General features: G+C 46.6%; 1 long non-coding RNA gene across 1 annotated transcript; it reads left to right on the forward strand.

The window, feature by feature from the left end:
• The first annotated feature begins 1,342 nt into the window (after window positions 1-1,342).
• On the forward strand, window positions 1,343-2,958 carry LOC138515517 (uncharacterized). Its single transcript, XR_011282042.1, has 4 exons — window positions 1,343-1,481; window positions 1,872-2,025; window positions 2,147-2,231; window positions 2,401-2,958. It is a non-coding gene; the product is annotated as an uncharacterized lncRNA (long non-coding RNA).
• The last annotated feature ends 13,374 nt before the right edge of the window (window positions 2,959-16,332 follow it).

Here is a 16,332-nt window from a genome sequence, read left to right on the forward strand (position 1 = left end):
ATATGATAGTTTCCATCCACAATCATTAAGGGAAAGTATTCCCTATGGGCAGTTTTTCAGAGCTAGACGGAATTGCTCTAGGGTTGAAGACTATACTATTCAGGCAAACATAATACAAGATAGACTTCACGGACGAGGTTATCCATCTCACCTTCTCAGACAATCTCGTAAAAGAGCAAAATTTCAACACAGAGACATTCTCCTGACCAAATCCAATCGAGAAAATATTACCAAGAAACGAATAGTCTGTGCGATGATTTTAATACACACCATCAAACAATTAAGAAGATCATTACAAGTCACTGGCATCTTTTAAAAATTAATATCCCTGGCTTGCCTAGTCCTTTATACGCCTTCAAGAAAGGTAAGAATTTTAAAAACTGGCTTACTAAAGCAGATAGAGCAGCACTTGTGACCAAACAAAATACACTTTCTAGTCTCTGGGGCACTAAAGCCATCACTGGGCATTTGCCATGTGGCTTTTGCAATCAATGTGCATATACGACCGCCTGCACCTCTGTAACCATCAATTCTAAAGTGTGGCATCTTAAACAACATACCACATGTAACACCAAAAATGTAATTTATGTGATAGTTTGCCCTTGTGATAAAACATATATCGGTAAAACATCGAGGCCTATCAAGCTTAGGGTTGGAGAGCATACATCTAAAATTCATACAAAAACTATTACAGCTCCCCTAACAGCACATTTTTTGGAACATAATCACACTTGTAATGATTTAAAATGGTGGATACTGGAGAAAGTCTCGGGTGTTGATTCCAACAATGTAGCTGCGAGATTGGCGCAGCGAGAGTAATGGTGGATGCATAATACCAACAGTTACGAATCCGGCCTTAATCACCAAAAAGAGTGGCTTCATTGTGTTCCGTAATCTTTTGGTCACTGCTCTATACTTTGGTTCGCTCTATTAATGAACTCATCTCTGATTTTTTACAGAAATGTATTTCTGTTTTGACAATTACCCATTGCCATACCTGTATTTTATATGAGGGTTTATTCTTTAGACATTGTTGTCTCGGCTCGAGTCTTCCATTTATATTGTTTCAGGTCCCTTTGTGGGTTTACATCTTGCGCCCATTTAATATAGTTGCATACCTTCTAATATACTATTTAAGATGCTAGCCAACTTACTTCCACGGCATTTGCCATACGGGTTTAGCTTTATTTCCATTTATTATTTATATTTTTTCTCCACTTATTGACATTCAAGTATGTCTGCCTATATGGTTAATTTAATTGTTAGTCCCTTCTTTAGTTCTATTGGAATTGTAACAGGATATCTGTCCTATCTCTCTTTCTCATCTCTCGTGGAATGTGAATCGCTTTCGCTATCGGGCCGCGTCACTATAAACAAGACATGCGAAGGAGCTTTTACTATCGGTCGTGTCTCCTGAATCATTTATACAATTGCACGCACATGCGGCAGACGTGCTTTGGATGCGGCTGACTCGCAACTTGGTAAGCACTTCTGACATTGCTGGGCACGTTTGGGCGAGATATTTTGGAGAGGGACCTTCATCCGATATAATAACAGGGGTGAGTGATTAATTTTAGTCACTTTCCCCATTAATGGGTCCCTCTCGAAGTATTTCCTTTGTCTCATTTGAACATAATCTTTCAGCAAACACTGGATGCACGATGGCAATTAGAGATCGTGCCCTGTGTATACTTTGGTTACAGATTTTGACTAATTAGAAATGGCAGCTTTTGCCAGGATGCAGGCGTTTGGTATTCTTGACTATGCTATATATTTGGCAACTTTTGTCCGTTTTGACTGCCCTCCGATATCATTGAAACTAGTCCATTTAGCTCATTCAGATGCCTCTCTCTCTTTTTTCATGCTTTTAGGCTTTTTCTTGATTGGATCTCTCTGGCCTTTGACAACAGTAGAGGACTATGCTATGGCAGTAAAATGTCGAATACTATGAAAACTTTTTAAAACAACATGGAATGTGAACATTGTCTCATAGACATATATGTTCTGCACTGACAGATTGTTCAGGTAAGTATGTACCTTTAGATAGGTAGCTCAATGTGTTCTCTTGGACCTTGTCTGTAGGTCGCAACACAGTTAGAAATTGGGAAAATTAATTGGATCCCTTGTATATGTTTTGTCTCCTCAGATGTAATATAAATGTCATCTGTTCTCTTTTTGGGCTGCGTGATGAAAAAATCATTGTTCTCTGCGCCCCACATGGACTAATATAGGTGAATTAATTAATTTTCTTGGCCTACTATTGACAGTTCATAATGAAGAATTCTATTTGGGTGGTTAGGTATAGAAGGCTCAGTCCTTCCTTTGTTGATTTTAACATTGATATGTTTCTCTTTTTTCTTTCTTTTATTATTTTGCCTTTTTGGCATTGATGTTTTAAAGACACTGAGATCTACAATCAAGTTTGAAATTCTACAATGATGCAAGCATGGATCTCATCTGTTTAATTAGAAATTGTATACATGAATGCCATTCTAAATGTTAGATGCAACTTATTAGTGCGCCCTGATGAAGGCGACCATCAGTTTTCATTGGATTTAGATAAAGTGTGTCGTTGAAACTACTTTAAAAACGTTTTAAGATCTAGAAGTATTTTTTAAACGTAGTAGGCACTTAGCACTTTTTTGTCAGCACTTTCAGAACTGGCCAACACACACACTACTTATGAACTACAGATGGATTTTTTGTACATCTGTTAGCAAGTGTTAGGTCAGTTCTATTACTATTTTTTTGACAATTCTTGTTAATTTGTTTACATGAACATACATCTCAATGTATTTTTTATGATGTTATGGTGTGAATATAATGAATATTTTTATGCTATTATATTGATTGTGATAAATATTAAAATATGATGTTTATAATCTATTTATCTGACTGAGCCTTTTGTTCCCCTCTACTCCGGGAATCAACTGTGATTGATTAAAAGTCTAGTACTTACCTGTGTGACCTATTTCTTCTTGTTTCTAACATATTGCACCCCTGGTCCACAGGGTTGGGGATACCCATCCTTGTTGTTTCTTATCTCCGTCAAGTCCTGACACCACCCACCAGCTCCCCTCACCTCCACCAATACCCCAGGATGCTGCCTCAAATCCTCAAACCACCCACCAACCCCCCTCACCTCTGCCACTATCCCCAGGAGGCCCCTTAAGGTCCCTACGCCTCCCACACACCCCTAGCCTCTGCCAATATCCCTGGCAGCCTCCTCAAGTCCTGACACCACCCACCAGCTCCCCTCACCTCCACCAATACCCCAGGCTGCCCCCTCAAATCCTGACACCACCCACCAGCCCCCTTCACCTCCACCAATATCCCAGATGGTGCCCTAATGTCCTCACACCACCCACCAGCCCCCTCACCTCTGCCAATACCTCAGGCAGCACTGTCAAGTGCTGATACCACCAACCATGTCCCTCTGACCTCCACCACTAACCCCAGAAAACCCCCTGACAGTCTGCCAACCTACCAGTCCAATGTGTAGCTGCAACTCACCTCAACCTCTGTGGTCTACCTTCACCATGAAGCAGACCTACAACATGTCCACCACCAATACAGTCAACTGGCATCACTGGTGTTGAATCCAGGACCAGAGCATGTCCTATCACTCCCTGGCAGATCTGAATCTGCAGCATCTCAACTGGACAGCACAATAATGCACCACCAACATTGTGGCCACCCCATGTCCATGTGACATTTGAATGCAATGCAAAGTGGCATGTGCATATTGGCCATGTGTCATTACAAAGGCCTAACAGCTCAGCAGGTGAATGCCTATTGAGGACAGAAGCACACAGAATCATAGATTGCGCATAACCACGAAGAATGACTGGGTGCATTTCCGCCTGTGCATAAGTAGCCGAGGTTGTAGGGGTGGCAAAGTCCCTGTCAGGGACGAAAACATTACAGGCCTGCGCATGGCTGATGGGAAGACAGTCAAAATGTGTGTGACTCAGTGAGACAGGAAATGGGTGCTGCCACACAGAAACAGCAAACATGTGGCACATCTGCATTCCATTGGCAGAGGTGGAGTATGACATGAGAGCAGGCAGTGTGGGACTGCAGATGTCGGTGGGTGTGTGAGCATGACATGGGTGTGACACAGCAATGAGATGCCAAATACACAAGTGATGTGTCCAGGCCACCCATCCACAGTGAGCCCACTTCCCACTACAGCACCTACAATGCTAAATTCACACCCCAGTGAATAGAGTGTGGGCACATACACAATCCCAAGCATGTGCAAAGGGGACATATGAACAACACTGGACCTGAAATTAAAACAATGCAAAAGAAACAATAGCTCCTGGGGCAAATGTGCAGAGGCAATACAGATGACACCGGATACTACACACAATGTAAACATTTGCAATGCGTGCAAGTACACATGAACAGGTGGCAATCCATCCCCAAAGAAAGTCAACAAAAACAAATCAAAATACATCCACACATCAACACAACCATTCCCGTATGTACATCATCACACACACAACAGAAGTCTCCACGCCAACCACACTGACGCCAAACATGCAATGACCCTGCACACGGAATGGAATATGAAAATCATCCAGTGTACCCTCAAGTCGTCTGATGGCCTGACACCACATGTCGTGCAAATGTGCACACCTGCACCCACAAACATCACAGCATCAATATGACACAAGCAGTCAGGCCACAATACACATGACCTTCAATGAACAGATGCACTGGGAGAAACCAAAACAATGAAATGCGTAGACAGACAAATGAACTGCACAAATCATGGCATGAAGACATGGAAAATCTGTATTGAACATAACTATATACATGACAAACAGGGAAGGAATGTCTTTGAAGTATGCAGGGAAAAAAAAAAAAGAAAAAACAGAAATTAAACCTATACCTAAATAACTATATACAAAGGCAGTAGGCTGGTCCTCTCTAATTTTTGGCAATCGTTCAACCAGGGTTGAGTCACAGGCCACTTCCCCCTCCCTCAGGCGGGCCTACATTGTTGCCTGGAGGGCTTGCAGGGTGGCCACCATCTGTTGTTCTGCCTCCTGTGCCGACGTGCAAATTGCCTCAAGGATGCTAGCCCACCTCCACACCACCACAGCCCTGGCCACCATCACCTGTGCCTCCGGTGACCACTGCCTGTCTGCTACCAGCTGCATCTGGTATCACCGGAACATGAACTACAAAGCCTGCAAGGCCCCGTTATCTTCCTCCTGCCTCATAGGTGCTACCTGCCTCCTCGGGATGGTATGCCCTGTCAGAGTCTGCCTCCTCACAGTTGCCATCTGCTGCCGATATGTCCAGTGCACGCTGTGTTGATTCGCCCTCCGACGTGATGACAGTTGTCAGGGTTGTACAGCACCTGCACTGCTCTGAGGTGCCTGCTGAACCTCCATTGCCTGTGGCTGTGTAGGTTCCTGGGTAGACACGGTGCATCTGATGACCCAGGGACAGGATTTTGTAAAGACACTCCACTGGGGCCTGCACAGCCTCATATCCCTGGGACAGGGTTGCAGCATGAAGACCCTCCTCACCACCCCAATCTTATCCCATGGGCTGGGCTTTAATGGCCACCTCCCATTCCTCCACCTCCATCAACCTAGATGACTCCAGGGTGTCTTCCCCCGTGGATGGCCCCTGTGTGGCATCACTCCATCCCACTACTGCTGAGGAGTTCCCTGCCTCCTTGACATCCTGGAACTTACCCCCAGCAGCCATGCCCGATGTCCTGTTGCTCCCTCAGCCACATCGCTCCCTGAAGATGAGCTGTCACAAGGAAGTGGCTGGGGTCTGTACCTTGGTCTGGTGGCTTTGTCCCCACGCACACGCTCCACTGCACCGCTTCCGCCCTCTTCTCCAGCTGCATCAACTTTGGGAAAGGAGACATAGACCATTGACATCAGTCTAAAGTGTCAAAGCATGTGTGGCATACACAACATTCACAGTGACATGAAGTCACCACGTTTCAAACAGCAACAACCACACACACACACACATACATGCCCATGCATTTCCCATGAAAACAGACACACCAATCAAGGGTCAGTGATGAGCACAGTCACAACACATTCACATGTAAACAAGGCACAAAGACGGCGGTGCACAAACACAAACCAAAAAATTGGACATGGCACAATGCCAAGGTGACCCAACTGCAACCTGCTGTGTTGCTATGGGAGTCAGGGCACAGGGGCACAGGGGTGAGCAGGGTGTCAACTGGTAGGTTGGCCAAACACGGAATGCATGGAAGCATAGATGCTGGGTACACATTGGTGGCAAGACACACAGTGGAATGTTGGCTCACAATAGGCACTCATGATTGCACTAAGCACAGCATGGCCATGACAACACCTGCTTGGGTATTTGTCCACTCAATAACAACACACAACATGCCTCCCTGACAGCCTGACCTGTGAGCATGCAACACATACATGCATTAATTGGAGATGTACATGTGAGTATGCCATAGTCCCAGGCCCATACACATGGCATTATCACACATCAACTCAGAGTAAACATGCAGCAACATGACAGATCACATCAATGTCCCCAAAATGTCAATGACACAACATGAATCTGCCAAACATCCATATACACTTGTCACCGCCAGATGTTGAGGGTGGATTGCCACACATTGCAATGGTCCACACAACATCATGTCCATCATGCATGCCCTTCACAAAGGCACAACATCGTCATCTGGCACCCTTGCTGTCCAAGCACTTCTAACCATCAAGTGATATTGCATGTGCACGGTTGGCGCAACTGTACAACTACACACAGCGCATGTCCAATCAACAGATGTCAGACTTCACACATGGGGAACATTGGCTTGGGGCTGCATGCCACTGTGGATCACTGAAACATACATGCCCCATACATAAGGGAGTAACTACAGACATGCAGGCCCATGCGCAACACACATGCACTGCAGAGCACATGGCTACTCACCAGCAGCATCCAGACACCGTTTCCACAAGCAGATCTGGGGATAAAGCTCCGGGTAGAACTTCACCAGGACCTGCATGTTCATGGTGGAAAACTTGCACCTGCCCGCATGATGCACCTCCATGGTTTGTTTGTTTATCATTTGTAGTGCGCGCCTAACCCAAGGGTAGCAGGGCACAGAATCAGCAAGAGGATTGTAGAGCTTAGTTACAGGAGCGCAATAGATGGAGTCCAACTGAGGTTACATTGCTGGAAACATCAAGAACAATGAGAGCCGATACAGCAAATTATAGTTACAAGAGATATATATACAATATTTACAAGTTATATAATATATCGAAACATAGAGGATCAGTAGATATACATAGTTATACACAGTTTACAGTAATTATAGTATCGCGCAGCAAGGAGAATCATTAGGTATCGTGTTCCTTGAGCCAGTGGATGGTATTAGATCTGAATTGTAGGTAAGGGAGGTCTTCCCTGATGGATGGTGGTAAGGAGTTCCACAATTGTGCTGCTTTAACAGGAAACCTGTTCCCTCCAGACATAGTACGTTTGAATCTGGGCACTAGAAGGAGATTAGAGTTGACCATTCTGGAAGGGCGGCAGGATACTGGTCTAGTGAATCTCGTTATCAAGTATTGAGGGGCAGCTTGGTGGAGGCATTTGTGAGTCAGAGAGACAGATTAAAGGAAGATGTTGTCTTTCGTTGAAAGCCAATTGACAGATCTTCTAGTCTCTGTGATGTAAGCTTTCTTAGGGAGGCTTAGATCAGCTCTTAAGACATTATTTTGTAAAATTTGAATTTTGTTTGTGATATATTTGTTACTGCCTACATATAGAGTATTACAATAGTCTAGCTTGGACAGGATCAAAGCTCTGGCTAGGGTGATGCAGTTAATGGGTGAGAGGAATGGTTTAGCTGCTCTAATAAATTTGCATGAATGGGATGTGGCGGATGCCAAAGCATTAACTTGTTTTTTGAAGGTAAGTGTGGAGTCTAAGTAGAAGAGGAGGGTTTTGACCTCCTTGGCTACAGTGATATTGTTATTGTCAATTACAAAGGAAGAGTAGTTTTGGCCTAGTTTGTTAAGGTTGGGTGTGGGGCCTAAAATGAGGAGTTCTGTTTTGTCATCATTCAGGCATAGACCGTATGAGGCCATCCATGCCTGAATGATGGGGTACACTCTATTTACAAAGGCCAAATCCTTGTCATAATCCCCCGTCAGCGGGATGAGGATCTGGGTATCATCAGCATAATTAGTGTAGGTGATACCCAGACCATCTGATCATTGAAAAGGGGCTTTGTGAAAATGTTGTACAGGGTAGGGGAGACACAAGAGCCCTGAGGCACGCCACAGTTAATGGGCGTTGGGTCTGCGGCTGCTAAAGGGGAGAAGACTCGCATAGTATGGATGTTAAGAAAGGATTGGATCCAGTCGGTTGTCTCTTGTAAAAAGTGGTCTGCCGATTGTAAGTGATTGCGAGGATCTCATGGTCAACCAGATCAAATGCAGCTGAGAGACCAAGAAGTAGCAGTAATGCAGTCGTACCCTGATCTCCTAGCTCATCAATCTGTGCCTTAAGATCTATCAGTGCAGTCTCAGTTCCGTGCTGGGGTCTGAAGCCTGACTGTCGGACTCCTAGAAGGTGGTAATGTTCAAGATAGTGATGGATTTGTTGGTATGCTATTTTATCAAGGATTTTGAGTAAGAACGGCACTGTGGTGATGGGACGGTAATTAGTGGGAGTGGAGGGATCTAGGTTAGGTTTTTTAAGGAGTGGGAGGACCCAAGATTGTTTCAAATGGTTAGGTATGGTGCCTGATGTGAAGGAAGCATTTATTAGTTTGGTGATAAATGGTGCAAGTTCACGAACTGCATCTTTTATCATTTGTACGGGGCATAGGTCCCCATGGCAATTCGAGGGTTTGAGAGTAAGAATGACATTTTCAACCTCTTTGGTGGATACTTTACGGAAGTTGAAGTGGGGAATCGGCGTAGGAGGAGGCATCCGGATGGATTGTGACGTTAAAGAGCTAGAGCTACTGGGTTTGGACATGGAGAGAAGGGAGTCTTTTTTAGTGCTGATCTTCGTTTGCAAGGAAATAATTTAATTGGCTAGGGCATTTTGTATACCCGTGCACCAATTTTTATCCTTGAGGCAGGAGTCAGGCATCTGTACAGGGGATTCTACCTCTTTCAGAATTACAAAAAGCTCTTTGGTGTTAGATTTGGCTTGAGAGATTCTGAGGTTATAGGAAGTTTGTTTAGCCAGGATAATTTCTTTTTCGTACTAGGAGGCTAGTTTGCTCAGGTTTTTCTTATTGTTTTCTGAGGGATCTGACCTTCAGATTTTTTCATGGCGTTGTTTCTCCTGTCTGATAGCCTTAAGATGGGGAGAGAACCAAGTATTCATATGTTTGCGAGGTTTACTCTTTCTCATCTTCAGAGGTGCTATGACATCAAGAGATGATAGTATTCCTTTATTATACAAGTCTACCATGGTGGAAGGATCTGTGTTGTCCGGAATGGCGTTAAGGGTAGGTAAGATCAAGGGGATAAGGTTTTCAGGACTAATGTTTCTGGTCTGGACAGCTAGAGCTATACTCTTGGGATGCGATGGTATAGCCTCTAAGGCGATCGTGATCAAGTAGTGGTCAGTCCAGGGCTGTGGCATTATAGATGAGACCAGGATTGGGCAATTATGCGCAGCTAACCAATCAAGAGTTCTGCCTTTGATGTGGGTGCGATCTGTGATCTTCTGGGAAAAGCCTAATTCCTCTAAGGTGTTGTTAATTAGAGTGGCATTAGCATCTGAAGGGTCGCTGAGACCAAGGTTAAAGTCTCTTAATAGGATGCTTTGGGAAGAGTTCTTGAGATTGTGTGATAGGATGTTTTTAAGGTGTTCTTCAAAGGATCCTAAAGGGCCGGGAGGTCGGTAAATAAGGTGAATAGATACAGACAGCGTGTTAGATAAGGTTAACTTCGCAGTTAGGGATTCACATGATCCTGTGTTGTAGGGTGGATTGCACTGGCCGTCAGGGCTCGCAAGGCCTTGCTGTGGTTCCTGGACTTGAGGTCCTCCCATTGCTTGTGGATGCTCTTGGGGCAGCGGACTGCCACCCCCTCAGCGTTGATGGCAGCCATGATGTTCCCCCAGATCTGCTTGCATCCTTCATCCCTTTTGCTTTGCTGGGTCAAAGAGAGCATCATAATTCTCTAGTACCTGATCACCAGGATGACAACTTCTCTAGAGCTGAAGTTGGCAGCCCTCTTCCTCGCTGACATGGGGGTGCCGCTTGGTGAAGAGGATGATGGTGCAGACATGGCACCCCCAAGGCAGGTGTGGGTGGGCAAACGGGTCCTGTAACTGGGTTGTGGAGCAGTTGTGGTACAATGGAGACGTGGGAAGCTGTCATGGCAGATGAGTTGGTCACAGGGATCACACAGGATCACGGGCAATGGCAGGTCAACAGGCCCTTCCAATGTATTGCAGGTAGGCAGCATGCACTCACTCTGAGCAGGCAGCAGCATGTGGCAAGGTGGGAGGCAGCACAGGGAAGGAGAAGGCAGTTGTGTGTTGTGTACACAATTTTTGTTTTCGGAATACCTCTGAGTATCGCATACCGCTTTTTCCACCTTACGGAAGCTTTCTGTGTATCGCATATGCAATTTTTGTTTTTGGGGTGCCTCTGCATATTGCGTACTGCATATTTCTGATTTTGGGGTACATTGGAGCCTTGCTGGAGCATGCATCCATGTAGGATATCACGTAGACTCTTCCCTTCCACATACTGCCAAGAACAATATACTGGTATGCATTCCACTCATCCATTACATCTGCAACATGAGTAGAAAGGCCCCAAAAGGGAAAGGGAGTAGACGGGACGTGGTGTGGACACATCTGCCCCAGCCCGAGGAGGATGTGGTGTCCCTCAGCCCACAGGTTACCCGGCACCGCGACGTGGACGTGGTCAGAGGCGGACAGGTGAAGCAGCACCAGCTACGGCCACTAGGTCCAAGAAGCAAATCCCTGCAGAGCAGGAAGACACAGCAGAGGAGACGCGTCCAGAGAGGAAGAGGCGTTTCTCTAATGAGGAGCCCCAGATCCTCGATGACTATGTTAGCGATCACCATGATAAGATGCACCAGCATACGGGGAGCACCCATACACCCGCACAACGAATGCTGCATTGGCAGCATGTCACAGGACTCATCAACGCCTTAGGTTATGAGAATCGCACTGCTGAACAGATCTAGAAGCGGATGAATAATCTCAGGTGAAGGACCAAGCATAAACTCAATGCCAACCTGGCCTATGCCCTGGCCACTGGAGGAAGGCCACCAGAGGAGGAGCAGCTGACTCCATTTGAAGAGGCCACGAGTCAATTCATCACCATTGAGGAGGTCCAAGTTGTTGAAGGTGCGGAGATCTATGAGGACACATCTGGCAAGTGACAATGTGTGCATCATATGTGCGGACACTCATGGTTCACCTAGCCATATAAGTCTTGCAGTACAGCTGGCTGCAATTGGCACCCATCCTTGGGCAATGTACATTTGCTACTGATTAGACTTCTGTCACATGTCCTGTGTTCTGAGAGGTTGCCGTGTGGTTCACATGTATGGTACATGTCAGTGTGACAGTACACAGCACTGTCTGCTGGCCTTCACAGCTCTGCCGTTACTTGCAGGCAGGGTTTCAATGTCTATTTCATGTGAAAATTGCAAGACCCCATGACGTCCACCCCTCACATGCACACATCACCCACAGGGCACACCTCTGTGTCACACCAAAAAAATGCAACAGCCACATGTATCAGTCTTTGCAACATTCGTTTGTCCTGTCTCTTTGCATTTTACATAAAGTACATGCGATTTATGTCAAACACACACATCACTGCTGCACACTTATCACGTAATTGATTATACATGGACTACTATCCATAAAATAATGCCATGGACCATGCTGACCTGATCAGGGTTCAGAGTCACATTTTGCCAAAATGTGGCAGCGGTTGGCATGTTGGGTGGATGGTGGGTATGTCAATGGTGAGGGAATGCATGCAGCCCGTGGCCCAATGCATACACTGGGACATTTCGGTAATGAGATCACTGTTTGGCATCTCAGGCATGTGGCATAGGTTGCAATGGAGAGACATTGTTGGGCAGTTTACATGTGTGATTTGCCATGACATGATTATCAAGTACAAATTATTAATGCTGTTTTGTTCATCATATTCCAATGGTGGTAGTATCTGTGGATTTGGCCGGCTAACTGAGGCCATATGCTGGCCTTCAGTATCACAATGCCCCATTTGCAGTACTTGTCCCTGGGTTGTGTGTTGAGATGCTCGTTGCATGGCCCATCAGTCATTGTGCACGCCTTTTTTGTACATCTCAGTGTCCACTAATGGCATGGACAGGACTGGGGGTATGCGGATGCCGCATGTTAGCAAATGCCACACATCCGGGGCTTACAGCTCACAGCGTGCCAAGTCACGATATCAGATGTACGGCCATTCAGGCATTTTTTGTCTGTCTGCACATTGATGTACATGTGCATGTTTGTCAGAAAAAACATGACTCTAACTGTCTTTCTCGGTCCATGTGCAGGTGATAAAGCAGGGGATTCAGGGGAGGAGGAGGAAGAAGAGCAACTGGTCCGTCAATCCACAAGTGGAGACTGTGGTGTCTTTCACCAGGGAAATCCACAGGTGTTACAGGTGACTATCAATTGTGCTCCTGCCTCTTTGGACTCTGCTGATTTGGATGCAGAACCAGAAGTGGATGCCTCGCAGAAAGAGGTGAGTGCCCCAATGGTCAGATCAGATGGCACTGTTAAGTCTGTGGCGGTGCAGCAGTCTCTTCAAATGGCCAGTCTGCAGTCATCCCCACGTGCGCAGTGGTTACGACTGCAAGACCTCCCTGCCATGAGTTGGTATCAGACTCTGGGGCTGATGTCCAATGGAGGGTTGCTGGCCTGCAGCCAACGAGAGGGGCACGGCAGCAGTGGGCCTGGTCCCTTGTACCATACTGCCGTGGGCCTCGGACACGTGGTGAACATGTGCATTCTGGAGAGACAGTGTGGGAGCAGCAAATGTTGCATGCCGCCATCAAGCATGGTGATATGTTGAGTCGTATTGCAGAAGGCAGGGATCGCCTGGCTGAGAACATGCCCACACTAGCGGGCCGGGATGTGTGACGGCTGCAAGACATGTGGTCCTCAAGCTACTCCCACAGACTAGGCGTGGATGCCAACATCAAGAGCCGACTGGCTGATCTAAAGTGTCTGCAGGAGTCCCTGCATGCAGATGCTAGGGCACCTAGAGAGGCTCTGAGACATGAGATGTTGGCCTTTCATAGATTCAATCACCGTGAGATGGAGAGCTTGAGGGCTTCACTGCATGATATGAACTCTTAGCCACAAGGACAGCTCCACGAGGAGATGGATGCCTTGAGGCAGACACTGTTCCAGCAACTTGATGCGTCATGAGTGAGTGCACATAGAGACTCTGTGGCCACTTCGGATGAAGCGCATTGTGACCTCACCACCTGCCGGTGAAAGCATCCATGTCACGGCTGGCCCTAGCCGATGAACACTAGGGCTTCGCACTGCATGGACTGGATCCACCACCATCACCACAACCACCTGCAAATCTACTGCAGGATGGTGGGCCCAGCACACCCACGCCTCCTCAACCACCTCTGCTGTGATGCCCATGAGCCCATGGAGGGATCTTTTATTTATTTTCTTTGGTGGACCACTTATGCAGACATGGAAACACACCCTCTCCCTAGCCCTCCCCCTCCAGGGTGGACATGTCTTTACCCCAGTCCAAGATGGACATATTTCTATTTTTTGTACTTGACCAGTGTGGTCTGATTTTTCTTTTTTTTGACCCCTTGATCGTGATGGACACATGCTTCTTGTTTCTTCATTCCCTTTCCAAGATGGGGGCATGTGTTGTTTTTTCACCTGTCCGAGGTGGACTATTTTTTGTGTGCCCTCTCAAGGTAATAATGAATGCAAGTTTTGCTGTTGCCCTCCCAAGGTAATAATGAATGCAGCACCGGAGATATGCCATGCACAATGGTGTGAACTGGCATGGTTAGCTTGGACACAACAGGATGACATGTGCAGGTGACAAAGGGTTGATGGTCTTTATGAACATATGTGGAGTATGAATGATTTGCTACTATGGCTGTTGACATACAATGTCCCATGTTGTTGCAGTGATCACGATTCATCCAGTGACTGCAATCCATGGGAGGTCCACCCTGCACCATTTCTCCTCCAAAGGCCCCATGCCCTCTGCCAGGCACTGGCCCTCCATTCGCAAAAGTGGAGGGACAGTTTTCGGTGGAGGTGATGAGGAAATCACATCAGGGCATCTCTGTCAGTAGTTAAGGATGAGCACTGTCTATCATGTGATATCTGTTTTGGTAGTCAACACTGTCCTTGCTGCATTCTCACGCATTTACTTTCTCAGTGTGTGATCATTTAGTCACAGTGAATGTCAGTGCAGATGTGTGTTTGTGCACATGCATGTGGGTGTATGTACCCTTCTACACCAATGCATCTGCATTGTTTTTGAGGTTGCACTTCCACAAATGACAGCCAAATAATGGGAATGCGCAGCACTTATCGCATTTGAGCCATTGGCAGTATTTGGCACATTCTGGATCTACATCCTCATTCACATCCTGTATTCACTGTGCATCTGGACTCTGTGTTTTTGGTTGTTCACCACTTGCCTCACTGACCGTTATGATGTCTTTTCACTGCCACCCTACTCCTACCCCCTCCCCATATGTCCTACGGGGTCCTTCAGGTGTACTCTGTGTCCCAACTACTCTTTGACCTGTGCCAGAGACCCCTCCACATCATTATCCGCTCACATGACCTGCCCTGCTTCAATACCACGTCTTGCACGCATGTCCATTGTCAGGTCTACACATTCTCGACTGACCCCTTCATCTGGCCATTTGTCTACATTGATTCCACAGGACAGGTTTAGCGCACTTGGTGCATCTAAGCTTGTACTTGTTCACGCATGTGTACCCCTGAAGGACTTTACCTGTGTTCCCGAATTAAGTAACTTGTTGTTCATTGTTGTTTTTGGTATGTTCTCTCCTCCTGGATGTATTACATGACTTTGTTTATTAATTATTTGACGTTCAAATCCAGCACTGTTAGTGACTGCATGATGTGAGTGTACATTGTGGGCACATGCCTGTGGTACGTTGGCCTATCCCCAAGCTTCTGTTTACCTGTTGTCCCTGAAGGTGTTGCCAGTGCTCCCTATGATGCCTGCACAATTACTGGGACTGTCTCGTCCAGGGTGCCTAGTCTGTTGGAGGGTAAGGCAACAGCTGGGTATTGTTGTCATGTCTATTTCCTGTGGTGTCCAAAGGGAGGGGTTGTTGGTTGGTGCAGGTTCTGGAGATGTGATTGAATTGATTTTTTGCGTGGATAGTGCAGACATGGGTGTCATTCTGGTTTACATGCCATGGTGGGTTGCACATGTTGTTTTTGTGCTGAGAAGCTGAGGAATGTCCTTTCTCAGGTGGCCTTTTTTCAGAGTCTGCCCTTCTCCCTCACCCACTATTGTCCTTCCTAGCACCCAACATGTCCTTTTCTCCATCTATGTGCATGCCATACTCTCTGACCATGGTGCATTTTTCCCAGTCTTTCTGTCTCTGTCTTCCCCTATTTGCCACCTTCTCTCTGCCCACACCCACTGTGACAGGCAGAATCTCTCTCCTCGTCTCCCCACCAGCCAGTCTCCTCCTTGCACCACGATTCACCTATCCCTCTCTCTCTCCACTCTGCAGCTACACATTCATCACTCTGTGTCCTGTCTCCTCCTTGCCCTCTGTCATCCTTCACAGAGGCTCCCACACTTGTACTTCCACTCCACAGACCTTTGTCTCATCATTTGGTGTCCTTTTCCTCCCCTGCATCGACGGTTGACCCAAAGGCACATGTGACACCTGACAGTGGATGTGTGGGACAAGTATATGTGAGAAACCTGAAGGTGTCTCACCCGCTAGTCCCGGGGATCTTTCATCCAGGTGGCAAGGACACGGCGATCGCTTTTGGATCCAGTCCCTGGGAGTGGACCAGTGCGGGAGGATCACCTGGGTGAGGGGTCTTCGGGGAGTTGGAGTGGGAGACTGTATGGCGAGACACTGTATCCTCTTCCCTGTAACACCTTTATCCCATCCTATCAAGTAGGATACTTAGGATCTCAAACTCCCCGGCCTTCACAACACAAATACTTTCTCACGGACACTTCGCTATGAGAGAAAATGGACTAACACCAGAGTCGTATACCTGATAGGTCCCAGTACAATAGTAAGG

Source organism: Ambystoma mexicanum, chromosome 6q, assembly GCF_040938575.1.
Source record: "Ambystoma mexicanum isolate Mex_15411 chromosome 6q, UKY_AmexF1_1, whole genome shotgun sequence".
NCBI lineage: Eukaryota > Metazoa > Chordata > Amphibia > Caudata > Ambystomatidae > Ambystoma > Ambystoma mexicanum.